This window comes from Protopterus annectens, chromosome 3.part0 (genome assembly GCF_019279795.1).
Source record: "Protopterus annectens isolate FY-2018-M chromosome 3.part0, PAN1.0, whole genome shotgun sequence".
Classification (NCBI taxonomy): Eukaryota; Metazoa; Chordata; order Ceratodontiformes; family Protopteridae; genus Protopterus; species Protopterus annectens.
This window is the reverse complement of record NC_056731.1, coordinates 374,062,874-374,084,974: the sequence shown is the minus strand read 5'-3', so window position 1 is coordinate 374,084,974 and position 22,101 is coordinate 374,062,874. Positions and strand designations below refer to the sequence as shown.

At 42.5% G+C, this 22,101-nt stretch overlaps 1 non-coding gene across 1 annotated transcript; it reads right to left on the bottom strand.

The window, feature by feature from the left end:
* Positions 1-17,980: 17,980 nt before the first annotated feature.
* On the bottom strand, positions 17,981-21,730 carry LOC122797520. The gene has a single exon (XR_006364194.1). It is a non-coding gene; the product is annotated as a 28S ribosomal RNA (ribosomal RNA).
* Positions 21,731-22,101: the final 371 nt, after the last annotated feature.

The window sequence follows — 22,101 nt, the reverse complement described above, 5'->3', positions numbered from 1 at the left end:
TGAAATCACAATGTTCCACTGCCTTCCGTGGAAGGTTGGGCGCCGGGCTGGCAACTCGACACTGTAAAACTCCACTGCCAATCATGAGCGGACATGTGATCCGCTGTGGATACCCCTAACCAGGAAAAGCCGAAAGAAAAAGAAGAATTGAAATCACAATGTTCCTACTCTGTGATTATTTGTGTTTGAATCTTTAGTGTGTGTTTTTTAAGTTATTGCCATATATATCCTATAATAACTGCATATCTATTTATAATTGTATCTCTCATAGTGATGTTTTGTTGTGCATTCTCCTAAATAAGTTTCTCTTGAAAAAGGACAGACACCTTCAGTGAAATAACTATGGCTATCATATTTTACATATGTAAATAAATGAATAGTTTCAGTAGCCTTCATGCCTGCATTATAGCCATCTAAATCCCCTTCTGTACCAGTTTACATAATAAAAAGCCCTGCTGTTAGCATAGTCTGTTTGTGGTATGGACAGGAATTATTAGATGTTTGTCTCGATCGCCTTATTGGTTCTTGAGACAAGTGTGATTTAGATGATGCTATCTCATTGATCGTTTCATGGGGTCATTCCTGTGTACAATACCCTATGCTGTCTGTTCCCCTCTGAAGTGTTCTGGATCATACACAGTGCAGTTTAGACTTGAAAACTTATGGAAATGTTGATCATACTAAGAGCTACATTACAGTTCTTTTTAATCGTGAGATGCACAAACAAGTAACCATACAACTGGCTCTTTCAGCAAGCCCACTGTGGGTAGCAGAGGCCAGAAATAGGAGTAAGTGAAGAGGAACTAAAGAACATATGCCAGGAAACATACTCTTCAGACAGAGAGAGAAAGAGAGTAGCAGAACTGCGGAATGACATTCCAGTATTGGTGTTTGTCTGCTGTTACTCTTTAGAATGAGGTGGGACAGAACATGGTATCAATAAAAACTGAAACAAGAAGATAAGTAGTAGTAGAGAAGGCTAGATCTCATGACAAACATTATACCCTGAAAACCCTATTAGAAATGTAATGAAACAACCATCTATTTCCACTACTTTTCATATCTCTCTGTTCTTCCTATATCTATCGTGTGTGTGTGTGTGTGTGTGTGTGTGTGTGTGCGTGTGTGTGCGTGTGTGTGTGTGTGTGTGTGTGTGTGTGTGTGTGTGTGTGTGTGTGTGTGTGTATGTGTGTGTGCATGCAAGTGATTGTGGTGACAAGAATGTCGTGGTCCCTTTTAACACTGTATTTTTGGGACTTCCCCTTATGTTGTCTGTCTTTTTAGCATCCTTCTTGGATGCTATAATGAGCAGCACTGTTTGCAGGGAAAATGATTTTTTGGTGCTTTCTTGGCCTGTTCCCTAATCTATAAATGACATCCCAAGTTAAACATTTATAGCAGTGAGAGACATTGTATAGCCACATCAGAAAAGTTTCTCTGCCTTGAAGAGATACTATGTCATTAACTTTCCTGACTTAAGCATTTCTTTAAAATAAAAAAGGTGTTTGAACTAATACATTTCTCATAAAATATATAATTTGTTAAAGAACATTTTTGCTGGCACGATGTACTTTAATAAGCAAGCAGCTGTTCAAGGCTTTTAGGGGTGACAGACCCCTGACAAGTCTTGCTGGTAGGAGGATGTATGCAGGTGAAGCCTTGGCTCTCTTCATCCTATTTTTGATATTCTGACATGTTATACTTGACTTATCAACTTCCAGATGATGATAACCAGTAGTGGCAAGTGTTGTTGTCCCATTTTAGTCAGATTGAATGGTGTCACTGCCTACTACTTTCCCTTGTTCTGAGGTGCAGTCAGCAAACTTAGGGTTAATTATAATAATTTAGGTTTGCATGGGTAGAACCCACTGTATGGGGTAGGATCTTTCACTCACACAACACTGTCTTTTGTATTTAAATCAAATGTCAGATCACATATTTCATTAGTGCTAACTTTAAATGACTGTATTTTCAGCTAAATAGGGTGCCAGCATCACTTCTTTCCATTCTCTGCCCATTTCACCAGATAAAATGCTGCAAAAAAATGCCAGCTTGCCTTCATCTACTGCAAACAGAGCATCTGAAATGGCAAGATAGACCAGTTCACTCAAATGGCTAATAAATAAATAAATACACTAAATAAGATTATGATTTCAGCCCTTGTCATTGAAGTGCAGGAGCTCATGCTGAAGTTGTCAAGAGGTTAAGCATGAAGTGGAAGTCAATGTTAGTATCACAGGGGAAAGAAGTGCAATTATTTTCAGTGTACCCAAAGGGCAGAAAGATCACCTGTGCCATCTTCTTCTTCTTATAAAAGCTTCTGGAGAAAGTAGTCAGACTATCATAGCAACATTTCTAGTATGCTAGTGAGAGGTTGCAGAAGTCCTATAGATCTAGGCCAGTGATGGCCAAACCCTGCTGGATGCTGACTTTGAAAATAATGAATTTCCTACATAGGAAAGTTAAGTCAAAACTAGTGTTCCTTGTCTGCCTGGTGGCAACTTTTGATTGAAAACGTGAAGATCTTTTCACTCACCTAGGGAGACAATCAAGAAGCTTAAGTTAAGTGTTTGACTGACTGTGGCTGTCCTGATATATGGAGTTACTAAATAAAATGTTTTTATAATGATACTTCTTTACTGTTTCCTTTTCTGCTTTTAATGGCAGTTTACTTTGAATCTAATTTGAGGTAATGGAGTGGGGTTGGGATGGGGTGAGGAGACAGGTGAAGCTACCAGACAGATTGTAAATTGATAAAGCTAAGTTGAATGCCAGACAAGCACAATGTCTCCCATGGAGTACACAGAAGAAAAGTTAATAATTATTTTTACTTAGCATATAAAGCAGCTAGATGGGGTAAGGGGTGGGGGTGGGGCTTCCTGTTGCAAACAGTGTTGAAAGAAAAAACAGGAATGGTCAAAGAGATCTTATTGTGATGTAGTTATGCAGAATAGTACTGGCCAAAACTACTTGGAGTTAGTACCCCTTCTGATGTTTTGAGTGTACATCACCTCTGACAAACTGTGTTGTATGCATCAGCCCTGACAGGCTGTATTGTATATATCACCCCTGACAGGCTGAGCTGTAGGCTGTATTGTATGCATCACCCCTGACAGGCTAAGCTGTATGATGCATTATAGCTGATAGGGTGAGCTGTATGCATCACCCCTGACAGGCTGAGCTGTATGCATCACCATGATAGGCTGTACTGTATGTATCACTCCTGAGAGGTTGTACTGTATAAGTTACCCCTAACAGTCTGCGCTGTATGCATGACTCCTGACATGCTGAGCTGTATGCATGACGCCTGACACGCTGAGCTGTATGCATGACTCCTGACATGCTGAGCTGTATGCATCTCCCCTGACAGGCTGTGCTGTATGCATCACCCCCTGACAGCATCTCCCCTTCATAGACAGAGTTGTATGCATCACCCCTAACAGCCTTAGCTGCTTACAATGTGAATCTGCAGCATTTAGGCACAATCAATGGGGTAGACTTTATCTGTAGTATATGGGTTTAGTTGCACTGTGTGAGCTGTAGGAGGCATGCTGTATTGTTGTGGCTTGATACTGCAGAGAGAGAGAGAGTGTGTGTGTGTGTGTGTGTGTGTGTGTGTGTGTGTGTGTGTGTGTGTGTGTGTGTGTGTGTGTGTGTGTGTGTGTGTGCGTGTGTGTGTGTGTGTGTGTGTGTGTGTGTGTGTGTGTGCTTATGTATGTGTGTGTTAGTTAACTTGCTTCTTCTGGAGTGCTTTTTCTGTGTGTGTTCTCAGGGATCCTCTCAGCCTTGTGCTTCAAATAAGGTGTGGAGGACTCCAGTCATATTCCCTTATTTTTTGCCATAATTTATTATTACTTTAATGTTTTAATATTTTATCTGAACATATGAATATATAATCTGGACTTCCCTCAAATGCCAGCTATAGTCAGTTAGAAATCTCCACCCCAAAGTAGATATAAAAAGATGTTCCCTTGTGTTAAGCTACAAGCATAAATTCACTTCTTGGGATCAGCTAAGTGAGTTACTGTGTAATGATTATAAAAATAGTAGGACTCTTGAAAGGGAAACGAAGTCTCAGAGGCTTTTGCCTCAGTTTCTATGAAGTTGTAGGGCAAATGTGCAGGGTTGCCCATAAATCCCTAAAGTAGGTGGGTTAGTCAGAGGTTGGGGTAGTGGTACTGGTAGTGTCCCACATATTGTCATTGAGTATTTTTCTGTCATTCTTCTATTGCAGTACATCTGGTTAGTATGATCCCTGAAGCTGGCCAATGCAGGGGATATAGGCAGAGCATAGAGTCTGTAATGCTGCTGTCAGTGCATAGCAGCTCTGTGTATGATGAGACTCATTCTTCAGCCAAGGGAACCATCTTCTGGAGACACTGCGATTTTGTGTATGCAGCTCTGTGTGGATGAATATACAGGCATAGTGGCACGGCCTTGAATATATGCTGTTAACCTCAGTAGGGTTGATATAAGGTTCTCCAGTAAAGAATATCAGGCGGTAAATTAGTTTCAACAAATGTCAGTAACTTCAAAACCTCAAACGCAGTACACAGCAGTATGCAGGACTGATTGTTCATGGAGCCACTTGCATGGAGTTGGAAGATATAGCAAATCTGACGGCCAACAAATGCAGCTGTAATTTTGACCCACTCTCTCCTCCAACTGCCCTCAAGTAATATCATCAAATATAACCCTCCCCAAATATCACTAGGGAGCAGGTCCTTAATGCACTGTCTAAAGCTAAGAGCACTGCATCAGTGGGCCCTGATAATATCCCAGGATGTCTTCTAATTAGCCTGAAGCATGACCTCTGGAGTCAGTATTTAACTACAGCCTCCAGACAGGTTTTGTGCCACATGAGTGGAGGACTGCAAGGGGCATCCCTCTGCAAAAGAACGGTCCATCAATGGACACCATGGGAACTATAGACCCATAAGTCTGATTAGTCTAATATGCAAAGACATGGAAAGATTTATCATGGATATGATTACTAATGACAAAGAAAACTTTCAGACACTGAATCCAACATAGTTTGGCTTTGTCAAAGGCAGATCATGACTGCTCATCATGGTGGACTTCTTTGAAAAGGTAATTAAGGCAATAGATGAGGGAAAAATGGTACATATTGCCTACCTTGACCTATCTAAAGCATTTAATCCTATATCTCACTCAGGTATTATAACCAAACTCATGGAATTAGGCAATAACCCCTATGGATAGCCAGTTAGCACTCAGATAGGAGCCAGTAAGTTAGGGAAGGAGAGACCACCTCTACAAAGAGGCTGGTCACTAGCAGAGTCCCTCAAGACTCTGTGCTGGACCCACTCCTTTTTGGAATTTACTTCTTGGAAATCAAGCCTAATGCCATAGGACTCTGGCTGACCAAGTTCACAGATGACCAGAAACTAGGAGCAGACATAGAATCCCTCCAAACACTAACATCATACAGAAAGGACAAACACATACAAATGAGTGGTGCCAAAGCCACAGCTTAAAACCCAATGCCAAGAAATAGCACCCTTTGGGAAGTTGGTCACTACAGGAACCTACCTCATTTTATAACACAGGCCTAAGGGCGGACTCAGTTGTCAGGGATTTCAGCATGTATGTGGATAGTTACCTGGCTTTTGACCAAAATGTATTTAAAGTAGCAAGGAAATCATTCTATGTTACTCAACTTATTTGCAAGGGCATGGCCTAAAGGTCCAAGGAGGTCATCCTTTCCCTATATTTGGCCCTCATCAGCCACATTGAGTACAATTCCCCCTTCAGTATGTACCTAACCAGGCACATGCAGCAACTGGAATGTTCACAGTGGTTTTTCACAAAAGGAATACAGAGTGTAGACAACATGTCCTATCCAGATCACCTCAAAGCCTTATCTCTATACATGTTTTCTTACAGACTGTTGAGAGGCAATCTGTGTTTAGCATACAAGGCATCCTTGGATCCCACTCTGATGGCCTTTTGCATATCCACAAAAACCAGTGGCATCAGAACTACTCGATCTAGGGAAATGAATCTAGCTTCTGAAATTATGGTGTCAGTGGTATCGCAGCAGTGTCACTGGCGCAACAGGTAGAACATTCACATTTAGGTCAAAAGGCTGTGGGTTCTATTCCCACACCATATATCTCTATTGTTAACATGGCAGTGCACCATAATAGGGGGGGGGGATGCTGTATTCTTGAGTGTGTCATCCTTCAGATGAATTGCTAAGGCAAGGTCCTATCTGCTTGAGTAGGTGGTAGCTCATGTGGATGTAAAATATCCTATGGCATCTATCAAAAAGAGTAGGGATCCTTTATTTATATACAAAAGAATTCTTATTTACAACGTATTTACATCTTTAAAAATATTTACCTATTTACAAATATTTACAAATGTACACATATATAGATATACAAATCTATATATACAGTAGACATATTCATAATTTCTTTTACAATCATACTAAATTTACATCCCTATTAGACCACCATTCCTATTTCCATAACCACCATCTAATTTTACTTAATATTGCTGCTAAAGTCCATTTACCATTATTCCATATAACCCATATAACATAAAATAACTTTTTATCCATTCTTTTAACATATTCTTTATTTCTGTTATATAATATCCATATTTAATTATATCCATGTTTATTTTATCTGCTTCTTTTATATCTTAAAAACATCTTTACATAGTTTACTTCATATTTTTTTTTACTCTTTTACATTTCCAAAACACATGTTCTTTGTCTTCCTTACTTTGAATCCTTAACATATACTTCTATTTTTTCATTTTCTTTTGCATTCTTTTCTGCTACTTCCCTTCTGCCTTCTTTTACTTTCTCTGCATATGTTTTCTTTTTCGTCTCACCACTGTTCTTTAGGATTATCTATGTATCATCCTTTTTTTATTTTTTACATAATGTCCCACCCCAGGAAACATTTCCTTCATTTTCTGGCTCACTCTCCATCACCATTTCTTTAAGTAAATCATCTCACAACTCAACCGACTGGAGGGGTTTAATTATACATCCATCATATTCTAATTCATCTCCATCAAACAGATTTCTTTGAAACATTTCCTCAGTATCCTGCACACATTCTCTGGTTTCAATATTCGCTTTCTCCTTCATTTCTCTCAGCTCTCCATCATCTCCTTCTCTGTCCATCTGGCTCCCTGTTTCTCCTGGTTGACTCTGTGCCTGGAATGGAAACAGGAAGTGCCCCTGCAAAATGAGTCCCATTCGGAACAATGACAAGTAGGGAAAGTTCCCTGATGTCCTGGCCAAATTTTCCCTAGTAGTATAAAGACCACCTTGGGTCTCCACTGAAAACATGCTACTAGCCTGGTGGGATTAAATTGGTCAACAAAGAATAAATAAAATAAACAAACAAACAAATAAATAAATAAATAAAACAAAATAAGACATGTTAGAGGGACAGGTACATGTCTCAGAGAATTTCCCTCCTCTGGAACAGGCTTCCCATCCATGTGAAGCAGAGTTCTTCCCTATCCCTATTTAAGCACCTATGTCTCTAATGGACAGAGGCAGTCTGCAAACTTATACTCTGGTTCACATAAACTCCTTAAAATAACCTCTAAGGCTCAAAAAAACCTTGCCAGATACATTTGGGATGCCCCAGTGGTCATTAGCCTAATATACACCTATGAAGCTGTAACTAAGATGGCAACATTTAAGACTATGGTGGATGATAAGGTGAAATCAGTGCTTGGCTTCTTTTCCTGGTAATGCACCTAAGTAAGCAACACATTAGATTTTTTTTTAATGTCAATGGGATTGCTGCCCAGACAGACAACCACTAAGGTGTCTCTAAATTTACTGGTAGATCATATCCTAGCACCAATCAACTTTTCTTTTCTAGCATATCTGGACAGCTCTGTATTGAAATGTCAGGACGCGCAATATTTCAAAATGGCAGAAAAAGAAGAATGAAAAAGCTGGAGAACAGCAAATATTGAACATTGTTCTCATTTAAATTTGTTTGGGCAGTGGAGCAAGCTCTTCTGCACTCCCATTGTGGGGGACAAGCCTCCTCAACTTTTACATACTAACTCTGAGATTGTCGTACGCTGGAAAAAGTGAATATTCTGAGAAATGGCAATCATGCACTTAGTGTATGGAAGTCTGCATTTCTGGTTATTCAGTCTCCACATTCAAGGACTTGGAGTTGTGTGTCTAGTCATTTTGAATTGCTACTCCCTCTCCCATCAGGACAGAGGTAAGGGTTGGTGATTATCATCCAGTGTTTTCAGTGTTTTGGAGCCACAGGGAGAAAAACAGTTGACTTATCTCCCAACTCAGAAGTGTGCATTGCAGGCTGAAATAATCATATCACCAACAGATCAACTGCTTAAAGAGTTGGAAGAAAAAGTACAAGGCAGTAACTGACCAAAAGTTGTACTTCCCGTATTTACAAACCAGAGTAATGATGAAAAGTTTGGCTTATGAACCAGTGAAGATGATAGTAAAAATGGAGGACCATCAGGAAAAGGGGAAGGGTGTGTCTTACTCAAAAATTGTCTTATCAGATGACCTAAGTATTCATCTGCAAGGGTTGGCTAGCAAGTTTTTATAGTACTTCAAACTAATTAAAACCATCATGATGGATCCTTTATCAGATAAGTGTTTGGCCAGCAGTCTGTGTAAAGCCAGCTTGAGACATCGCAAGTTATGTTGTCCACTCTCTTTTTCTTCTGCTACTGTGGTACAGGGGCCTGATATGGCTATAAAGTTATTCCTATGTGCAAACTGTTGTGACCAGATGGTTGTGGCAAGAAATGTACAAACAATGTCGCACCATTTGGCCCCATACTTTGGATGGTTAAATAGTTTTGAGAAGGGTATTTCACAGTACTCTGTTGAAGTCATTGTAATAATTATTATGAAGCCTTGTAAGGACCCCATTGTTGTGTCTTTTCACTGACCCATTTCTTTATTTTGTGTGGAAGGCCAGATTTTATCTAAGGTGTTGATTATGACTATTTCTACTGAGTAAGGAAAAGAAGGATTTTGTCATGGTAAAAAAAACATTTAGAACCACATTTTAACCATGCCGTAAGGGTTTCTATTATCCACTAAGGTTCTAGGTCAATCACCAGTGATACCTTGGGATGTCACTGCAGTTTTTGGTACAGTTAGTTGACATATTTTGTTCACTGTATTGAAGACATTATATTTTAGGGTTCTCGTCAAAGAATTTTGCTCAAGGTCTTACATGAAGGTAAGATGCAATGAGGTTTTTGTTAGCCATTTGTTATACAAAAAACAGATGGTGTACTAATTATTTCCCTTTCTTTTTAATTTCATGCTTGAATCCCCTGTAGGGAAGATAATTAGGAATGAGGCTTTTACGCGAGTGTGGAGAACATAGAGGGTTATGATTGGGTCTCTGATCATTATGTGTCCAAGACATGGATGCCAAGAAATTCACCTCGAGAGTGAAGCTTGAGAGGTGAATCTTGCCATCCATTTTGAGAACACATAATAATGGGCTATATTTGGTGAGACTCAATCATAAATCTTTGTAGTGCATGGAGTTTTATCTACTCCGTGTACTTCTACTTACAGGAAAAAAAAATGAAGTGTTTTACAGGCTTTGAAAGACAGTAGGCACTTAGTGAGTGCTGTCTCATAGACAGCAAGTACATATTGCAGGAAAAAATCTGGGAAAGTTTTTAAATACTTACAGAATGACATCTGTAAACTTTCATGGATATACGTGGAAAGTAATTCAGGGGCGATTGAGAATAAAGGAATGCCCCTTCCCTTATACCTAGCTGTAACTGCACTTAGGGTGTGTGTAACATTTGTTACACACCTCTGAAAGAGCTGTTACTGTCAGGTCTCGCACTAAAGAAATGCATAAAATATTTATCTTTTTTCCATTTTGGAGCATAATTATGGCGCTCCAGCCTCTACAAGAATTTTGATTAAGGTTGTAGACTGTGTGGAAGATTTGTTACTCACTATTGATCCCCTACAGACTATGGTGCGCCTTGTTTGCTGTGGCATGGACTGGATTCGGGCCTGCTGGATCTAGCTTTGTTTGTGTAACTTGAGCACTAATCCAGGCATTCTCTAAAGTATTCAATTGTATTTATTACTGCTTGGTAGTAACTTGACTAAAGTGTAGCTATCATTCTAAGTCTTTTGGATTAAGCACTTGGGCTTCAGACCAGTTGTTTTACATTAGGAAGGTTTGTGGCATGCACTGTGGTGGCAGGATAGGTAGCTTTCATCCTTCTAAGTTGGGAACTGCTGATTAAGAGCCCAGTGTCTGTTATTCTTAAAGTGTATTAGTTCTGGTTTAAGCACTTGAGCTTCAGGCCAGTTATTTTACATTAAGAAGGTTCGTGGTCTGCACTCTTGTGGGAGAAGAGGCTGGACTCTGCCCTTCTGGTTAAAGGTTTATAGTGCCTGAATATTTGAACTGTATCTTACTGAAATTGGTACACCTTGTTTGCTGTAGCATAGACTAGATCCAGGCCTGCTGAATCTAGCTTTGTTTATATGCTTGTTGTTTGTTTGCTTGTTATTTCCCTGGAACGCTAATTCCACCAAATACGCGGCTTCTCAGCGCTTCTGTGGATCACTAGTGATATCTGCATTGCTTACTGTATTTATTTCCTTGTTTCACTTGAAAGAAAGTTACTGTTTGTCGTTTTTGCATTTAAGTTACCTGTAACACATTGCACTTAAGTTACCTGGCACTTGCTCACTAAAGCAATTATATAAGTCAGCACTAAAAATTAAAAGCACTACACCCTCATTCCCCACTGCCCCTTGTTTTCAATTATCAAATAATTCCCAATATTATTCTAGCATGTCCAAAGGTCAGTTGTCAATCTCCTCTCCGGTCCAGCTGGAGAATCTGGGAATCTTGAGGCAATGTTATAACTGCCTCATGTACACAGACAACCCTCTCCTCCTCCCAACAAATTCCAACACATGTGAGAGATGCAACCATATAGCCAAACTGGAGGCTAAGCTCTTTCAACTCAGTACTGGCATAACCAGTCAGGAGGAGAAGGAAACCACACTCTCTACAATTCCAGTCTCACATAGACCTACCACGACAGCAAACCAAACACATAATCACACAAAAACATACTCTGAGGCTCTAAATAAAGATCTGCCTAAGCAGCAGAGACCTCCAAAGAAGACACCCAAGCAACCACTACCCCAAAACAAAACACGTGCAACACATATCTCACAAAGCCAGTGTGCCAAACAGTCACAGCCCTTAAGACTAAACAACACGTCCCGCTCACCAGGCTGAACAAGGAGAGGGTCACGGTGAGCAGCCTGTCGGGCACTAGGATCCGCCACATAACACAAGCACTCAGGTCACTCCAAGGCAAGTACAAATATGACTCAGTCATTGTCCATGCTGGTGTGAATGACCTGAGACGTACCTCCTTGGACTACATGAAAAGAGACATAGAGGAGCTCTCTGAGCATGTAGCCCAGGCCGGTATGACCCTGACCTTAAGTAGCATCTTACCCTCACCAAGAATTATGCCACAATATGAAGACAAGATGATCAATTTCAACAATAGGCTTAAGTACTGGTGTAATTCAAAGGGGATCCAATGCCTGTCAGCTTGGGATGATATGCTCGACAAGCCACGATGCTTCACTAGGGACGGCTTGCACCTGTCACCCCTGGGCTTTCGGATATTGGCAGAGGCTCTTGCTACCCCCCATAGTGCCTTTTTTAGGCAAGGCTCAAAAGACAAACCCACCTCCATAGGTATCACAAGGGATAAGAAACTAAGAGTAATGCTACTCAACGCCAGATGTCTAAACCTCAAGATGCACACACTCGAAACTCTCCTTAGCATGGAGAACATCGATATCTGTACAGTAACAGAAACTTGGTTCAGGGCTCCCGAGAGCACCCCAGCACTACCAGGTTATACCTCATACCATGCTTTTCGGCCCCAAAACTTGGACCGAACAACAAAAGGAGGGGGAGTATCGATATTCATCAAAGATACCCACACCTCCAGGTTGGTGGCAAAGCACAAAGCATCAGAGACTATCCATGTGCAACTAACAGTGGGTAAAACTGCCTTCCAGTTTATAGCCTGTTACAGACCACCCTCCCAAACCCAGGTACCCCACTTGGCCTTCCTGAGAACACTGGAAAATATGAAGGTCTCTCCAAACACCATTATATTGGGCGACTTCAACTACCCAAACATAGACTGGGAGCATTACTCTAGCTCCAACACCCTAGCCCAAAGGTTCCTAGAATTTATAAACTCAAATGCTATGGAACAACTTGTTACCACTCCCACAAGAGGGGAAAACATACTGGACCTGATCATCACCAACATGGGGACTCTATGCTCCAGACCAGAAGTGTATCCCTCACTGGTAAGATCAGACCATAAACTAATCTCACTAGATATTCACATCTCGACCCAACCCCCTGCCCAGAAAACCACAGTGAAAAACTTCTCTAAATCAAATTTCACACTCCTCAAAACTGAGGTGGAATCCTACAAAGCCCCCGGGCCTGTGGAAAATACGGCCCAGACCGCAGAATCCTTTATAAACACATTCTATGAACACCTTCAGGAATGCATGGATCATGCGATCCCAAATAAAACCAAGACCCAATCCTCCAAAGGCAGACGTCCTGTCTGGTGGACCCCAGCCATAAACGAACTATACAACAGAAGGAGGAAGCTACTAAATGATAGAGCAAAATCCCAAAAAGGGAATGCATCACTGATCAGTATTAGCAAAAAACTACAGGCACTCATAAAATTGTCTAAGGCCAGCTTCGAGAGAAAAATTGCACAGGACACTAAGGATAATCACAAGGCTTTCTTTAGTTATGTTAGGAACCTGGGTGGTAATTCCCAGATATGCTCAGAATTAGTCCAAAATGACAAAAAATACACCGAACCCACAGACATTGCCAACATCCTAGCTGACAGGTTCAGCACAAACTCCCCCCCCCATCAAAAGGGCAAATATCTATCCCAGCAGAGTGCTGCCCCCCTGACATCTCAGATGCTCAGGTAAGAGCCGCCCTCTCTAAAGCAAAAAACACAGCATCAATGGGACCAGATGGTGTCCTGGACTGTGTCCTACATGAACTCCAAGAAGAGCTAAACCCAAACATAAAACTACTGTTCAATCTCAGCCTTACTACAGGATATGTGCCCAAAAAGTGGCGTACAGCAACAGTGGTCCCTCTCCATAAAGGTGGTGCCTCAACGGATCCTGGAAACTATCGCCCCATAAGCCTGACTAGCTTGGTCTGCAAAGCTATGGAAAGGATCATCATGGACCTCATAAATAAAGATATTGGGGACCTACAGACTCTGGATCCTACCCAGTTCGGCTTTGTTAAGGGCAGATCCTGCCTCTTAAACCTGGTTGATTTCTTTGAAACAGTCACCAAGGCCATTGACGAGGGGAAGGTGGTCTACACAGCCTACCTGGACCTCGCAAAAGCCTTCGATACAATACCCCACTCGGGCATTATAGATAAGCTCACCAGCTTAAATATAAACCCCTATGTCACTAGATGGATTGCAAACTGGCTCAAGGACAGAACCCACATGGTTGGAATTGCTGGAGCCATGTCAGACTCCAAACCAGTTACAAGTGGTGTCCCACAAGGCTCAGTCCTGGCACCTCTCTTGTTCGGTATATATTTCTTGGAGGTACAGGCCAACATGGAAGGACTGTGGCTGACCAAGTTCGCAGATGACTGCAAACTGGGCGCCATAATCGACTCTCCAGCTGACACAAGCATCCTCCAAAAGGGCCTCATAGAAACAGACAACTGGTGCCAGAGCCATGGCCTCAAGCTAAATGCCAAAAAGTGTATAGTCATCCCCTTTGGCAAAAACAAAGTGCCCACAAATTACCACATAGGTGGTAATCCATTAAGTACAGAAGAAGTAATTAGAGACCTGGGGACCCAAGTTGATAGCAATCTCTCATTTGACAACCACATGGCCAAAGTGGTTAGAAAAACATTTTATATAGCCCACCTAATCATGAAGGGATTCACATCTAGATCAGGGGAGGTCATCGTGCCTCTTTACTCATCCCTCATCAGGCCCATAATTGAGTACAATGCCCCTTTTGGGATGTACCTTACCAGATACCTGCAGCAACTGGAAAGACCCCAAAAGTATCTCACCAAAAGGATTAAAGGGCTCAAACAGATGCCATATGCTGCCCGGTTAAAGAAACTCCAGCTCTACTCAGTGGCATACCGCCTGTTCAGAGGCGATCTGTGCCTGACGTATAAAGCCATGTCCGACCCAGAATTAATGGACATGCTGCACCTCAGAAAATCCAAATCCCATCGAGCTACGCGCTTGAGAGACTTGAACCTCAGCACTGAAATAAATAGGACATGCTGGAGGGACAGATTCATAACCCAGAGGCTCCCTTCACTCTGGAATAAAATCCCAGTCCAGGTTAGGCAGAGTCCCTCATTGACTCTCTTCAAGAGGAATCTTGATGAGTGGATGGGAGATCGTAGGTTTACCCCGGGTATCACTTCTGTGTCACTGTTAGACAGAGGCACAGTATACTAACCTCGAAAAAGGGCATAGCAAAATAAATTTAAAATGGGTGGCGAAAGCCAAACACATTTTGGCTAGGCTTATAAATGCCCTAGGGCAGATAGCCTAGTATGAACCTATGAACCTATGTGCAAAGAGCTGCAAAGAAAAAATGATGAATACTTGGGATCTCTAATTGTATGCTTGGATGTCATAAGTCCTCCATTCTACTTTTAATATTGATAAAGTAGAGGGTCCCGGGTTACCTGGGAATCAGAAATGTTCAATTACTCTAACGTTATGTGAGAGAGGGCATAGTAAAGGTTAGAAAAAAGATATAGATGATATTGGGGCAGGTGATGAGAACTGTAGCGGGATGTGCAGTACAGTCATTATTCATGGGCAAAGTTAATGTCTTCAAGGTGAATTTGCTAGTCAGGTTGACCAGGGAGGAGTTAGTTTCTTCCAGAGATCATATTCTTAGAAGAACCAATTAGACCTGAATATCAATAAGTGATATGAGATAGTTGGAATTAATGTTCCTAACACTGAGGTATACTTTTCAGTCCAACATGGCTGCTCTTACAAAACTAGGTCTAAAACTGCCAGAGGAATGGTAGACCATTTTGGTGGGAGGTGGAAAGGGAAAAAAATAAAGAGAAGTTGAAATTTCTCTTCTGCCTTTGCCTTATTGGAGGTTTGGGGTCACTGACTTGTCCTAGACCCTAAGATGAACTATCATGAACAAGTTAATTAAGTCTGAATATGGCTTAGATGAAGATTAGGGATGGATTTACAATGCGAGTTAGACTGCCACTGCTGAGGAAGGCTGGTTTCAAGTCTAGTACTGACAGAAACTTAGTGGATGGACATCCTGCACTGACTGAGACACAAGTGGTGGGATTTAATGAATGTGCAGAACTTTTTTTTTTAACTTCAAACTTTATAAACAGTAATATACAGTGGCCAGCTCAAGACAGTTGCACACACTGATAGAATAATACCAATCAAATATTTGGTATGAGACATATTGTTAAACCTTTGATAATTTAAAATCATAACACTGGCTTTTTTCCCCCAGACCTCTGTTGAAAATGCATACATACCCAGACAGACTATCTGACAAACATATTTCAAATAAATAAATACATTTTTAGAAATCATAGCAGAGGTTTAGAAAGAGGACCACTTTCTTATTTTTCAGACTAGAAGTTATTTAGGTACTAGACCCCATAAAATTATTGAAAAGGAATCTTTGCATAGTCGTATTTCGATCATTTAATAATGTATGCACCCTAAATAAGTCCAACTACTTGAAGAAAATTGGTAACTTTAGTAAAAGCAAGACTAAATAACAGGGCAAAAAATCACAATGTTATGCCTAAACCATAGAAATCAAGAGGTATGGTGCAGTCAAATCAGGAACAAATTATTGCATTAATTGACCATATCAAATGGTTAGTAGAGTAGAAGGAAAGAGACAGAGAGAGACAAGGAGAGACAGAAACAGAAAAAACTATATGTTTATATATATGTGTGTGTGTGTGTGTGTGTGTGTGTGTGTGTGTGTGTGTGTATAAAAACACACATACACATATCTATCTATCTATCTATCTGTCTATCATCTATCTATCTATCTATCTATCTATCTATCTATCTATCTATCTATCTATCTATCTATCTATGGGTCTAGGACTCTTGCACGAAAGCACTTTTCACCAAATCACTAATGGGCGGGCATACTTACATGAAAATGCTTTTCACCGAAGCAGCATTTTCGCGTAAGTATTCCTGTTGTGCCGGTCATACTACGGTGTGTATAAGGGAAAATTCCCTTTTCCCCACTGTAGTGCGATCTCGGAGTGAGAATATTAATGTAGGGGGTGGGGGGTGCAGGGGGGGGGGCTTTCCCCCCTGCGTAAAAGTAGATTTAATGTTTTTTTTTTTTTTTTTTAACACACTTTAGTGAAAGCGCTTTTTTGGTGAAAGCGCTTTCGTTAAAGTGTGTTCGGTGATAGTGGATTCAGACTGTTTAAGTTTCGTTCAACAGTCCTAGATCCATATATATCTGTGTATATATAAAACACATATACACACACATTTTATATATATATATATATATATATATATATATATATATATATATATATATATATATATATATAAATATATATAAATATAAAGGTTTGATGAAGTGGTGTGAGCAGCACCATGAAAGCACTTGCCTACAATAAACAATTTTTCATCTTTTGATATAGAACTCTATATTTCTTGGCAAACAATAGTGACTTCTTTGGCTGAGGTTTGGATCGCTAGCTGTTTTTCTGTGGTTTACAAATAAATTTGGAAGTTAATGACGATTCATTTACGATAACTGTGATCTAAAGGAACTATTTATATATATATATATATATATATATATATATATATATATATATATATATATATATATATATGTAAATATAAAAGTTCCAAAAATTCTATCAAACTAAGACCTTCATTAAAACAGGAATCCAATTCCTATTTTAACAGAAATATGCAAAGAAGGGTGAAACTGATTGATGTACACTTATGTATGACTGCAAATGTGTACTTGACTGGCATATATGTATGTGAGCACGAGACTGGATAACAAATGTGCATGTGTTTATCAAAGTGTGAATTTAGTGGATGAAGTTTGTGTGTGTGTGTGTGTGTGTGTGTGTGTGTGTGTGTGTGTGTGTGTGTGTGTGTGTGTGTGTGTGTGTGTGTGTGTGTGTGTGTGTGTGTGTGTGTGTGTGTGTGTGTGTGTATGCATATATTTAGAATGTGTGCGTGTCTGTGTGTGTGTGTGTGTGTGTGTGTGTGTGTGTGTGTGTGCGTGTGTGTGTGCGTGTGCGCGTGTGCATGTGTGTTTGCGTGGGTGTGCATGTGTGTGCATGTGTGTGCATGTGTGTGTGCATTTGAGTGTGTGTTTGTGTGTGTGTGTGAGTATGTGTGTGCCAGTGTGAGACTGAGGGCAGTGAGGTTAAGAAAGTTCTTTTTCCCACTGTTGCACAGTCTTGGAATTGGTATATATGGAGTTGCAGGATAAGACCAGCAAACTAACTACTCCATTGATAAAATATCCCTAAGAAATTACTAAATACTTAAGGATTTGAGAGCAAATACTGATACTAATTTGGCCTTTGACCAACATGTAGCCACGAGAGTAAGAAAATTATTCTTGCCTGACTTATATGTAGTGGTATGGTATCTAGGTCCAAAGAAGTTATAGTACAACTCTTCTTAGCCCTTATCAGACCCATCACTGAATACAATGCCCACTTTGGCATATACAATCCAGGCACCTGAAGCAGTTGGAACACCCTCAAAGGTTTCTCACCAGGAGAATCCAGGTTATGAATACACTGTTCTGCACAGATCTCCTTACGGCCCTGTCTCTTAACTCAGGCTCGAGGGCTGACTTTCAGTAGATCGCAGCTTTTTGCTGCTCTGCTACATAAGAAACCCTGACCCAGAATCAGGTCATCTATGAATGATTTAGCAACCGGTTTCCCATGAGCATGCAGTGCACTGCTGGAGAGAGGCAACCCCTTTCTGTCCATGCTCCAACCCTGTGACGAGCGGCACTCCTCGATGACCTTCCAGCTGGCTATCCCTGGCCAAATGGAGATCCATGGCACTACCGTATTGTTATGTTTGGGTGGGATTCTGACTTAAAGGGATTCAGTCATAATCCCACAGATGGTAGTTTTGCACCATTGGCTCTTCAGCCAAGTACATACACCAAATGTCTGAACCTGCAGTATCTCTCATACTGAGGAATATTGTTGCAACGACACATCATCAGTAGGCTAAAACTAACCTCTCTTATGATATTCTAATCCCAGCTCACATTCCCTATTAGTGGGTGAACAATCCAATGCTTAGTGAATTCTGCTTCACAATGATAGGAAGAGCCAACATCAAAGGATCAAAAAGTGACATCGCTATGAATGCATGGCCACCACAAGCTAGTTATCCCTGTGGTAACTTTTTGTAACACCTCCTGCTTAAAACCCATAAAGCCAGAGGGATCATGAGGCCCCACTTTCACGGTCTATATTCATACCAAAAATCAAGATCAACTGAGCTTTTGCCCTTCTGCTCCATGGGAGGTTTCTGTCCTCCCTGAGCTCACCTTAGGACACCTGCATTACTCTTTGACAGGTGTCTCACCCCAGTAAAACTTCCCATGTGACACTGTCCCCATAGCGGGTCATGCCCAGATGCCTGGGTGCTTGGAGCCAGAAGCAAGAGCCTGAGTGGGGCTTGCCCCTCTGCCTCACCATGTAAGTGAAAAAATTATAAGAGTAGTGGTATTTCACCAGTGGCCAAGGCCTCCCACTTATTCTACACCTCTCATGTCTCTTCACAGTGCCAGACTAGACTGAAGCTCAACAGGGTCTTTCTTCTCTGCTGATTCTGCCAAGTCCATTCCCTTGGCTGTGGTTTCACTAGATAGTAAATAGGGACAGTGAGAATCTTGTTTACCCATTCATGCATGTCACTAATTAGATAATGATGCATTTTGCTACCTTAAGATAGTCATAGTTCATCCAGGCCATTTACCCGCGCTTCACTGAATTTCTTCATTTTGACATTCAAAGCACTGGGAAATCAGATTGCATCAAAACCCTTCTGAGGCCTTCGGGATGCATTGTTTTAATTAAACAGTCAGATTCCCCTGGTCTGCACCAGTGCTAAGTCAACTGCTAGCTGCCAGATGATGTGAGATGGCGGTCAGGACTGTTGCCTGCCACAGCCAGGTTGATAGACAGGAAGGGACGCCCTCATTAAGAGTCACCACTGACTCTGCCTAGCCCTCCCAGGAAGGGTGAGCATGGCAAGGGGGTGACACCTCATCCAGCCACGGAATGCGCCATGCCCCACTTCATGCCAAAGCCTGACTGACCCAGCCCTTAGAGCCAATCCTTATCCCAAAAATATGGATCTGGCTTGCTGACTTTTCTTATCTACATTGTTCTAACATGCCAGAGGCTGTTCACCTTGGAGACCTTCTGCTGCTATGGGTATGGCCCGGCATGAGACTTACACCCTCTCCCCTGGATTTTCAAGGACTGGCGAGAGCTCACCTGATGCCATCAGAAACAAAGTGCTTTCCAGGGCACAGGCCCCTCTCTCATGGTGAACCCATTCCAGGGCACCCTGCCCTTTACAAAGAAAAGAGAACTCTCCCAGGGGCCCCCAGTGGCTTCTCAGGGATCATTTGTGTCACCACACTTGACGCCACAAGGTGTCCATTTCCACTGCTCCGGATTCGGGGATCTGAGGCCGACTCCTTTTTGATCAGCCAAGGGCAATGGAGGCCATCGCCCATCCCTTTGGAACAGTGCTCTCCTATCCTTCAGGACCAACTGACCCATGTTCAACTGCTGTTCACATGAAACTCTTCTCCACTTCAGCTTTCAAAGCTCTCATTTGAGTATTTGCTACTACCACCAAGATCTGCACCTGTGGCGGCTCCACCTGGGCCCTCACCCTGTGCTTCATTGCCACCGTGGCAGCCCTCCTATTCATCACTGCATAGACCCCTTGGCTCCCAGTGCCAGTGATGGCCAGGAATGGGTCTAACACTTCAGCCCCATCCATTTTCATGGCTTGTTGATTGGGCAGGTGAGTTCTTACACACTTCTTAGTGGATTCTGACTTCTATGGCCACCATCCTGCTGACTGTATCAACCAACAACTTTTTGGAGGTCTGATGTGCCTCAACATTGGGGTGCCTTAGCCCGGTGTTTAGCTCATCCTGTAGTGACAGCTCTGCTTACCAAAAGTGGCCCACTGGACTCGCATTCCATGGTCAGTTTCAAGTGAGTGAGTCAGGCTTTTTACCCATTTGAAGTTTGAAAATAAGTTGACATCGTTTGAGCCCCAAGACCTCTAATCATTCACTTTACAAGATAAAAATGCATCCGCCTAGGCCAGCTATCCTTAGGGAAACTTTGGAGGGAACCATCTGCTAGATGGTATGATTAGTCTTTCACCCCTCTACCCAGATCAGATGACCAATTTGCACATCACAACCTCTACAGACCTCCACCATAGTTTCCTCTGGCTTTGCCCTGCCCAGGGATAGTTCACCATCTTTTGGGTCCCACCAGGTATGCTGATGGTCCACCTTCCTGATGGGATGGTTGAGATGGGGTGGCGGTGCGCCCCTGTGTGGGATGGGGGGATCCTGCCACAGCCAGCATGCACTGGCCCTCACTTCCATTGCATTGTGGCATCTCCTGCCCACCCTTCGACTCATGCATCTGTTAGAGTCCTTGGTCCATGTTTCAAGATGGGATGGGTGGGCCAACGATGTTGTAGTGAACCCCGGGCCAGGTGGCAGGATGAGGTTGGTCAGCACAGAGGACAGTCCAGTCCAGTCAACAGTCCATCTGGGAATGGGGGGACCCTGGCCCCACCACGAGAGCAGGGTTGGGTGCCCCAGCCATTTTCCATGACTCCAGGGTACGGTGAGAGCTGATGTCATGAGCTGTAACACTCCCTCTGGAGAGGGAAGGCACCTACAGTGTGGCCTTCCCGGCTGACCCAAAGCCAGTTGCGGTACATTGCCGCAGAGGAAATGCACCTGATGGCAGGCAGCATGCCCGGGGATGGTCCTCCAACCTTGGAGGGAAAAGGGAATCTGCCTTACACGGGAGGCCACACATGGCCACCGAGTTGAATCCTCCGGGTGGACCATGCGGACCCCGCCCATTTACCTCTGAACAGTTTCATGGCCTCTTGAACTCACTCTTCAAAGTTCTTTTCAACTTTCCCTTACAGTACCTGTTCACTATCAGTCTCATGCTGGTGTTTAGCCTTAGCTGGAGTTTACCACCTGCTTTGGGTTGCCTTCACAAACAACCTAACTCCAGGAAGACCTGATCCCAAAGCACCAAGGGCCACCACCAGTCTCACACCATCCAAGGGCTGAGTCTTGATCACAAGGACTTGGGCCCCCTGGGAGATGAACTTCCGTACAACACATTTTCCCAGCACCTGTCTCCTGGAAGGGGATTCAGCACTGGTTTTTCCCTGTTCATTTGCTTTTACTGATGGAATCCTGGTTAGTTTATTTTCCTCCACTTGGTAATATGTTTATGTTCAATGGGTCACCAAGTCTGATCAGAGGTCGCATTCTGAGCATGGTCGCAGATGGGGTGGTGGTCGGGATGGCGGGGGCTGTTGGGACGGACATGCTGCTCCCTATCCTGGCCTTCACACTAGCTCCCTCGCTGATGGACTCTGGGTGGTGGAGGAGGGCCGATGTGGCCCCCTTGCATGAGAAATAGGTAGGCTGGCATTGGGCCTTGCCCTGGGTGGGCAGCCAAGTGCAGTACGACAGACAGCCTCCTGGGGTGGGCCAGATGTATGGCTCTGCCCTCCTGTCCATGGCTCATGTGGATAGCTTTCCAGCTCTAGGCAGCTGGGACTTCTCTCCTTCATTTGCGTCTCACCCTGGGGGGACTTCCATCATGGGGGCTCCACCTGACCCTGCTCACCCAG